Source organism: Gossypium arboreum, chromosome 11, assembly GCF_025698485.1.
Source record: "Gossypium arboreum isolate Shixiya-1 chromosome 11, ASM2569848v2, whole genome shotgun sequence".
Classification (NCBI taxonomy): Eukaryota; Viridiplantae; Streptophyta; class Magnoliopsida; order Malvales; family Malvaceae; genus Gossypium; species Gossypium arboreum.
In genome coordinates, this window is record NC_069080.1 from 43529539 (window position 1) to 43539716 (window position 10178).

Below are 10178 nucleotides of genomic sequence, written 5' to 3' on the forward strand. Positions count from 1 at the left end.
GAAAATTACAAAAGGATGCCCAATTATTTAGTCCAACGAAAAAACCGAAACCCAGCACAGTAGGGCACGATTCCTCGAATTTCTAGACATTGAACATTGCCTTGTTTTAGAATTTAGAAAACATGTGTGAAATTCCAAAGGAATATTCAATTATTTTGAACAAACAGGAAATTGCAACCCAGCACGATAGGGCACAATTCCCCGAATTGTCAAACATCGAACATTGCCTTTGTTTTAAAGAATTTTTAAATGAATAATTATAAAACTAGCTTAAAACGCATTAATTCGACTTGAAATAAAACGGAATACTTAGTTTTAAAGAGTTGGAAGTTATAAAGCAATATTTCATAAATCAAAAGGAAAACAATGATCATGGGATGATATGCACACATAAAATACAACATTTGGTGAATGAAGATAACATAATCTTATTTGATCAACTAACAAAATAAACGATTAAATATAATTAATCTAAAAATATAACCCAATTTTCGAGCATGTATGGAGAATAATTGACATAATAATACAAAAAATGAATAAATGATATGCAACAACAATCTATGGAATAATATATAAAAAAATCAATATACAAAACAATATAGAAATTAAGAGCTACTATGAGGTGAAACGATATAAAACTATATACAAAAATCATAAATGAATAGCACATGCAAAATTTGAAATAATTTATATATATAAAAACTAAGTATATACATAACTTATTATTAAAATAGATATTATAAAAGAGGAAATTTGAGTCAAATAATGTACAAAATATTTTTAAAATGAAATATCAAAGTTGACCATACACATACAATAAAGAAAATTAAAAAAAGCATATAAAATATGAAAGGTTTTAAATAACAAAAATGTATGATAAAATATATTTTATATACATAAGGTTTTAACATATATGCAAATAGATTCAAAAGAAATTATGTATGTGAAGTAACATAGAATTAATAAGGTATATAGAATAAAATCCAACTTTATCGTGAACTATATATGTTTAATAGAATATAAGAACATTTAAATGATATATTATACAAAAATGTTAAAATTATATGATATATAAAAAACTTTACAATAATGATTTAAAAAACAAAATAAAATTATCAAAGTAAGTAAAGATATAAAATAAATAAACAAGAATTAAAATTGAATGCTAAGTGATTTTTTTAAAAAAAAATGAATTATACAAAATAAAAAAAAAACTCAATTAAAATAAAGTTAAAATGAAAGGGATAATTAATAAATTAAGCCATTGAAATCGCAAAAGACTAAGCGCAATGCGCGCGAATGTGCAGGGATCAAAACTGGAAATATTCTAGATCTCAAAGCACAGCGTTTAGGCGTGGGCTAAATTGAAATGCCACGCAAACTTTAGGAAAAATTTAAAACAAATAAAATGCGAATTAGGACTGATTAAAAAGTCTGTGCTAAAGGGAAGGACTATCCGCGTAAATCTCCCATTTGGTGAACAAAAAGGCGGATCCGGGTCATGGAGCGGGTTGACGCGCGGATCCCCCTTCCCCTAAACGGCACCGTTTCTGATCTCTTATAAAGGCCTCAAATGACTCAATTGGCCAAACCAAAAACACAACCCTAGCCTCCCATTTCATCTCCCTCAGTCGAACCTTAAAACCTTCCTCTCGAATGTCGATTCGCCACTGGAAACAACGATCAACATGTTCAAGGTTCTCTTTTAGCCTTAAGATCTCTTTTATACCTCGACTTGGGCAAAACAAAAAGGATCTCATGGTGGACTTACGGTAAAACTTCGTTTTCATTTTCTTTTTTGTTCAAATGCGAGAATCGAAAGACTAAAAGAAAAAAATTCGAGAGAAAATCAAAAGCATTAAGAATTTTGAATCGGGAATCACCTTTTGAATTTTTGGTTGCTTTGTATGCGTTTGTAAAAAAAGATCAATACATTGTCTTTGGCTCTATAGCCGAAATCCAAAAATAAAAATAAAATTTTTCTTCTTGTTTTTGCTGTCGTTCTCTCGTTTGTTTGCAGGTACGGGGTACGGGGCCAGCTGTGAGCGCACGGAGGCCGTACATGGGAGTGTTGGCTGCGGCGCACCAAGGAAACCTAGGGTTTCCGAAAGTGTTTTGATTTTGGGCCACTTGGGCCTTGTATTTTTGGGCTAGGTTTAATTAATGGGCTGATGTAAATAGACTGTTTTAATTTTGGTTTTTTGTCTTTATTATTTTATTTTTTTTAATTGTTTGGGCTGGTTAATGGTTTTGGGCTCGGATAAATTTGGGTACTTACACTAACAATTTATGGAGAAATTTTAAGTTTGAAGTGATTCTTGTTAGCTATGGAGAAAAAGGACTAAAGTGAAGAAGAAAACAACGTTTTCTTCTTTGATATGATGGTGGCATGTGAAGAAGAGAATGGTGGAGATGTTTCTCCAAGTTTCCATAAAAAAATATATCTATCTTTTTTTAGTATTAAATTAAAATGAAGTCTAATTATCATCATTTCCATGTACCATCATGGTCAATTTGCTCATTAAGTCCTTCCCCTTTTCTCATCCATTTAATCTAGTCATTTCTTATTTTTAATTTTCACACTATGGCCCAACACTTTTCACACTTCTACAATTTAATCCATTCCTTAAAATAATTTTTCCTAGATTCAAAAGTCTTCCTAATTTCTTACAATGCTCAATTACTCTCCCTACTAATATTAACAATTTTATTTTGTCTACTTCGAAAACCTTGAACACGTGTCAACCTGAATTGCCATTATTCACATCTCGGGGATGTTACAAATATGGTTCAATTATAAATTTAATAGTTTTTATAATTTTAATGATTTTAAAATGAATGTAATTTCTAATGTTTTTTAATATTTTTTATAATTTTTAATAATTTTTATAGTTTTAGAATGAATTTAGATAAATGAATATTTAGATTCAAATGAATTTAGACAACCAGGTGCACTTTGAATTTATTCTGAAAATAAGCTTCTTCTTCTTTTTTTGTTAACATAGGTGCTGATGTGGACCATCATGTCAGTATTTATTGACTGATGTGGTAACCATTAACGGTGATGTCAACATTACTATTAGTTTCTAACAATCAACTTTGGTCAAAATATCCCATTGATTAAAATCGTCAATTTAAAAACTTGAAAAAAATTGGAATGATATTGATTGATTAATTTTTTTTTTCTGAAATTCTTCCGAAGATATTTATACCATTAAGCTAAAAATATTAATGTTAAATTTATTATATCACATGCTATATATTGAAGAGGCTTTTTTATCCATTCGAAATTTTCGATATCCTAGCAAAGTATCATTAGTAACTTGGATTTCGTCTTCCAACTTTCTTTTCTATATTATTATTTTCACTTTGAAAGCCAACATGAGAAATGGTTTTTGCTCTTGGAGAAGTCCCATAAAAAAGAAGGATTAAATGTAAAATTGGCATTTATATTTTTACTTAATTTTTTTTCTAAAAAGTATTTTTTATAATTGAGGATAGAGATGGTGTTGCTTGGGATTGAATAAAAGTTCTTTTGCCACGACACAAATACTATTTCCACTAAATCAAGATATTGTTGGCTAAAAATGGTATTTAAACTATTAATTTTATCTCATTTTATTTAAAAAGTATACGACATCTAGTAAAAATATGCCACGTGTCACGTTGTTATTAGTGGATATTGTATTTTGGGGCAAAATGAGACAAAATTGAAATTTTAAGTGTCACTTTCAATGCCAATGAGAACTTGACACTGATGGAACAGGTTGTAGCCCCAAACCTTAAAGGCCTAGGTTTGAGTCCCACCATCTGCAATTGCAATATGTGGGTCTCTCTCCCATTATGTGCATATGTTTAATATAGGTTTTGTCAGATTCTTTCTAAATCAGTCTGGCTTTTTTTTGGTCAGACATATGTAGGAGTGAGTATTCGATCGAGTCAAATCGAATAAGTAAAAATATTTTGAGTTATTCGAGCTGACGAATCTTATTTTAGAAATCAAACTTAATTTGAATTTTTCTCGAATCGAGTAAACAAATTTCGAGTCGAGTTGACAAATCTTATTATTTATGCTATAACGCCCCAAAATTTTTATAATGATTTGTTAGGTTTTATTATAATTAAGTATATGTATCAGTGGTTAAGTGCCTTAATTCTATGTTTGAGGTCTTGGTTCAAGTCACATTCTTTTGGAAAAAATTCAATTATGTTTGTTCCTAGGCCTAACTTTGCTCGTTGGGCTTAAATATTATTTTCGGTCAATTTATATTAGAATAAACTTGTTGGTTTGATGGTAAGATGTTTGTTAGTTTACTTTGGGGTTTAGTATTTAAGTCAATACAAGAACAAAATTGAAATTATTTTTGCTAACCCTTAGTGTGCTATCCAAGTTGTTGGTGTTGGAATTTGATTAAAACTCTTTAAAGAGATAGTGTGTTATCAAGAAGTTAGTGGTTAGGATTTTAGTTTTATTTTGAAATAATAATATTTTTTCCCCTAAAATCTCTATCCCACGTTTCAAGCTTCTATCAAGTGGGGTTTTGTTTTTCAAATTGTTTCTTTATTTGTTCTTATTTTTTGGCTTTTCTTTCTTTTCAGATTGTTTTTTTTTTCTTTTTACTTTTTGAATCTGCTTCTAAGACTATTCTTGCACGAATTTGCGTTCAGTGCTTATACGAGTGGGTAAGTTTTAGTTTTGTTCTATTGGAATTCTTTTTCATTCTTTTCTTTTTCTTTGGTGGTTTTTATCAAGAGTTTCTTTAATAGGGTGAGTTATTGATTAGGTTACGGTATGAGTTTAATTTTGCAACGAATTTGTGTTGTTAGGTAACTATCATGGTAATCAAAACTTTCACTCTACAAATTAATTATATTGGGAGTTGTTACTATAACACCCCAAACTCAGCCTAGACGTTTTGGCCAAATCTGGAAGTGTTACAAAGAAAATTTATAAAACGACTTCCTTGTTATTTACAAATCAACGTAAACCGTTATTACCTAGTAAGTCTGATTTGTATAGAAAACTTATTGATATGCATATTTGATTTAAAATCGTTGCTTGTTTACGTATTTCTATTAAATTGAATGTTTTGCAGCGGAGTTTCTTCAAAACGTTTTAATTTTGGCAAATTAAACTGTTTCTTAGAAAACTGTTAGTTCAGAAAAGTTGTTGTTTTCAATAAAACAATTTTATCTGTTGTTATGCTAGTAAACTAAAATAAAATCCAAAACCAAAAACAATTCCAAAAAGTCCAAAAAGTTTCAAAACTACAAAAATCTCAAAAGTTAGAAAATTAAGCAAATTTTTTTATGAAAAAGCATTTTTACGGAAAAGTGGTCACATCTTAGTTTCTATCGCACCGACCTGCCTAAGTCTGAGGGTTACTTGAATAGAACAGAAAAATAGAGAATGCGTTTTATAACTCAATGTGCAATGCAAACGTAAACACCATTCAGATTTTAACCATATACAGAACAAATATAGAAATAGAACTTTCACAGAATCAGTATCATATAGAATCGTACAGAAACAGATATACATAGTCCTACCACCATCCTCTACACACCAACTCCGACCATCGCAACACATCACGTAAGGTATAAAACATCCACCCAGCCCTACACACTGCATAGTGTCTATATGACACTTTTCAGAATAATCGCAGCAATGCTTCCAGTATATTGGCAATATGTCGGCTCATACAGAACACTTCCTCCTCATAATATAAATCCCACCCCATAGCTAAATATAGACAGAATATCACATGCATGCTCGTATAACAGGTGCTAAACATGCTCTTACATACAGAACAACTCATGCACATCATATTACACAATACTCACGTAAATGTTATTTTCATCAATTTCAATCTAACAGAAAGGCAGATTTCATGCTTTACAACTCATACCACACGTACTAACCCTACGGAAGGCCCCACAATCGATTAAAATGATGTGTACAACCTTAAGGTAAATTTTGAAATTTGGGCCCACATGGCCTGGCACACGGCCAACAGCCCGTATGGCCCATACGGGCCTAAATGACCTAGGCTATGTGTTACACACACAGCCTCACACACACCCGTCACACGGTCATGTGTCACATACGCCCTACCCACGACCGTGTGGTGTCGACAAGCCCAATTTTTAGCTTTCGCCGATTGCCATTTTTCGAGTTTTTCGTTACACATCTGGCTCGATTTTGATGCAAAAACAACCCGAGACCTCTGAAACCTAAAAATAGTATCCCAACAACTATTTTAGCAATCGAGTTATGAATTCAACAAGACTAACCGAACTTAACCTTTCAAAACCGAACAATGCACACAAACTTACCGCTAACGAACACAGTCACACACACGAATTAGGCTGTTGGTTTGAATCCACTGCTTCACAATCTTTTCCTACACAACACATTCACAGAAATTAAATTCCGTAAACTATAACACCATTACACCATCTCAAAAAGGAAGATCTTAAAATGGACTTACAGAAATCAAAAGCTAAAAATAAACAAAACCCCACTTAACAACCGAACGAAGAACACCAGGAAACAGCGATTTGAACGGAAGATTTGTGAGTAAAATCAAGGAAGAAGCCAAAAAAATTGATAGAGAAAAGAAAAGAGAAAAACAAACATCAAAAAGAAAAGAATTTTGGGAAAAAGAATTAAATTAAAATTTTAAAAATTAACAAATCCCACCAAAACTAACCCACTAACTCTCATACACTACCATAGAATTTTAATTCCACCAAACCTCTACTACACAATCGGTACACACAAAAGCAAAAATTATTACCAAACACTCACTTAAGGATTTGAGCACAAGACATCGAGGCAAGCTAACACTTACCACTTGAACCAGCAGCCCTATTCTGATATGAGCTGACTTTAAATAAAATTTAAGTCAAGCAATTAAGAATAAGGCCAGGAACAAAAATAGAAAATTTTCCAAAAGTGGGATTTGAACCCAAGACTTCAAACACACACCCACATTACTTAACCACTGAAGCAGACAACTAATAATGACAATTCATAAAAACATGATTCTATAAGTTAGAGCGTTACAAATCTACCCCCTAAAAAAAATTTCAACCTCGAAATTTACCTAATTCAAACAGATGCGGATACTGTTGACGAATCGAGTCCTCAAGTTCCCATGTGGCTTCCTCAGTGCCATGATTCCGCCATAGAACCTTCACTAACGGAATAGATTTCCTTATCAAAACTTTTACATCCTAATCTGAAATCTAAACCGACTCCTCCTTAATAGTCAAATCTGGTCCTCAATAGGAACAATATGAGATGGGTCTGACCAATATCGTCTCAACATGGAGACGTGAAACACATCATGGATATGATCTAACTCCAGAGGTAACTCTAACTGATAAGCAATTAGTCTTACACGCTTCAGAATTCAATAAGGCCCAATGAACCTAGGGCTTGACTTGCCCTTACAACCAAATTGCAAAACCTTCTTTCAGGGTGATACCTTAAGAAACAAACACAAAATCACCTATGGAGTAGTCAATGTCTATCATTTTCAAATCTACATAGGACTTCTGCCTGTCAAAAGCCGCTTTAAGACGATCCTGAATCAGTTTGACTTTATCATCAGTCTCAGAAACCAACTTAGGACCCAAAACTCGTCATTCACCTAACTCAGTCCAATACAGCGGGGTACGACACTTACGACCATACAGAGCCTCGTAAGGTGCTATCTGAATGCTAGACTGCAAACTATTATTGTAGGTGAACTCAGCTAATGGCAGAAAATCCTTCTAACTACCTTGGAAATCAATCACAAAACTCCGAAGGATATCCTCAAGTATCTAAATCACCATATCAAATTGACCATCTATCTGAGGATAGAACGCAGTATTGAAATCTAATTACGAACCCAGAGCTTCATGAAGCTTTTTCCAAAATCAAGAAGTAAAACGAGGATCTCTATCTGAAATAATCGAAATCAGTACCTTATGAAGTCTCATAATCTCAAATATGTATAGCTTGTCCAACTTCTGAAGAGAATAATCTGTCTGAACAGAAATGTAGTAGGCAGACTTGGTCAACCAATCCATGATTACCCATATAGAATAGTTCTCAGTAGGTGTTCCACTAACGAAGTCCATAGTCACATGTTCCTATTTCCATAAGGGAATTTTAACGGGTTGCAATAAACCCGAAGGCAACTGATGCTCAGCCTTAACTTGTTGGCATATTAGACAACGAGAAACAAAATCTGTTACCTCTCGTTTCAAACCCGACCACTAATACAGTTCCCAAAGATCTCGATACATCTTATTTCCACCAGGATGCATAGCATATGGGCTATTATGCGATTCCCTCAGAATAGACTGTCTCAAATCAAAGTCATTCGGTACACAAATCCGTCCTCAAAAACACAGAACCCCATCACTATTTAGCCCAAAGTCAATTGTACTACCATCATCTACCTAACGAAAACGTAGAACCAAAGAATTACCCCCTAACTACTTATCCAAATCTAATCAATCCAAGTCAGTTTAACTTGCAATTTGGCTACAGACTCCCATTGTAACAACCATTTTTTAGTTAAATCAGAATAATGGTTTTAGGACCACAAATCTGAATTTGAAATTATTATTTTATTATTTTAATATCTACAACATGATTGAATGATTGTGTGAAAGTTTCGTTTAGAAATTTTATTGTTTGACTAGTCAATTTGATAAAAAAGGACTAAATCGTGTAAAGTACAAAAGTATTATTCTATTAGTTACAGGTATTCAATAGCTATAGAACCTTAAATTTAAGGTCCTTAAGTAGTAATTGGACCATTAATATGATAGTGGACATTTATGAGAATGGTATTTTTGAAATTAGTGTGATTAATTAAGGTTATATTAGTAAATTAGTATTTTAAATTAAAATAAATAAAACAAAACATATACATTACCTATTATCATCTTAAACACAAAATTTAGGGCAATAAGGAAGCCATTTCTTCTCTTTTTCATTCGGCCAAGGCATTTATGCTCAATTAGGTATGGTTTTTGTCCCGTTTTTAATGATTTCTATGTTTTTTAGATTGTTGCAGCTAGGTCTAGCTAGCCCAAGGACTATTTTTGTAACACCAATTACCCGTACCCGAGATAAGGACAAGGTACGGGGCATTACCAGACATAAACAGAGCATTTCTGAAAAATACGGGTTATAAAATTTCATTCCAATTTAAAACCAATCAAACGAAATCATATTGTCTCTAGTAAGGACCTACGAGGTCCAAAACATACATTAAAGTGATCCAGGGCTAAACCGAGGACTTTAGAAAATTTGAGAAAGATTTCTAGGTTTAAGACTCACACGCCCATGTGGAGGCAATGCACACACCCGTGTGCTTGGGACACGCCCGTGTCCATTACCCGTGTTGAATTATTGGAATTTATTTTTCATTTTGAACCTAAAAGGGTTTTCACACGGCCGCGCACACGCCTGTGTCCCTGGCCCGTGTCCCTCACATAGCCTAGACACGCCAGTGTCATCGCCCGTGTCCAAAAACCTAGACATTCTGTTTATGATGTCATCATCCATCTAGGGGCACATAGCCAAGGCACATGCCCGTGTACTAGGCTGTGTCCTCCACACGGTTGAAACACACGGCTGTGTCCCTACCCGTGTGTTTACTACCATGCATACTGACCTAAAATTCTAGGTGCAGGGGACACACGGCCATACAACACGCCCATGGGGACTGACCGTGTGTCACACATGGCCTAGACACATGCCTGTATGTCTACCCATGTGGACCATTTTGTAGGCTATTTTCCAAGCCAATGGTCACCCTTAACTTCCATACACATTTATAAACTTCAATGGTATTTAACATGGTCTAAATATGTCCATAACCCACTTTGGCATAGTCGAATGCATGTTAACCTCATCTCATTGGTTTAGCACATGCTAGGTTATCCTTTTTGTATTAATGATTACCACTTCAATAATCACATTTTATACTTGGCTCATTTTATAACTCATTGCCAATTATGACCTAACCATCTTCAAGTGATTTGGTCACATTTCACATGTCCATTCATGATATACCATATTTAACCATTACATGAAACATTTAAGCATAACATGCACAATTAGTAGGTTTCCAACCTACATTAAAATGAGCCATATCCAATTGCCACAT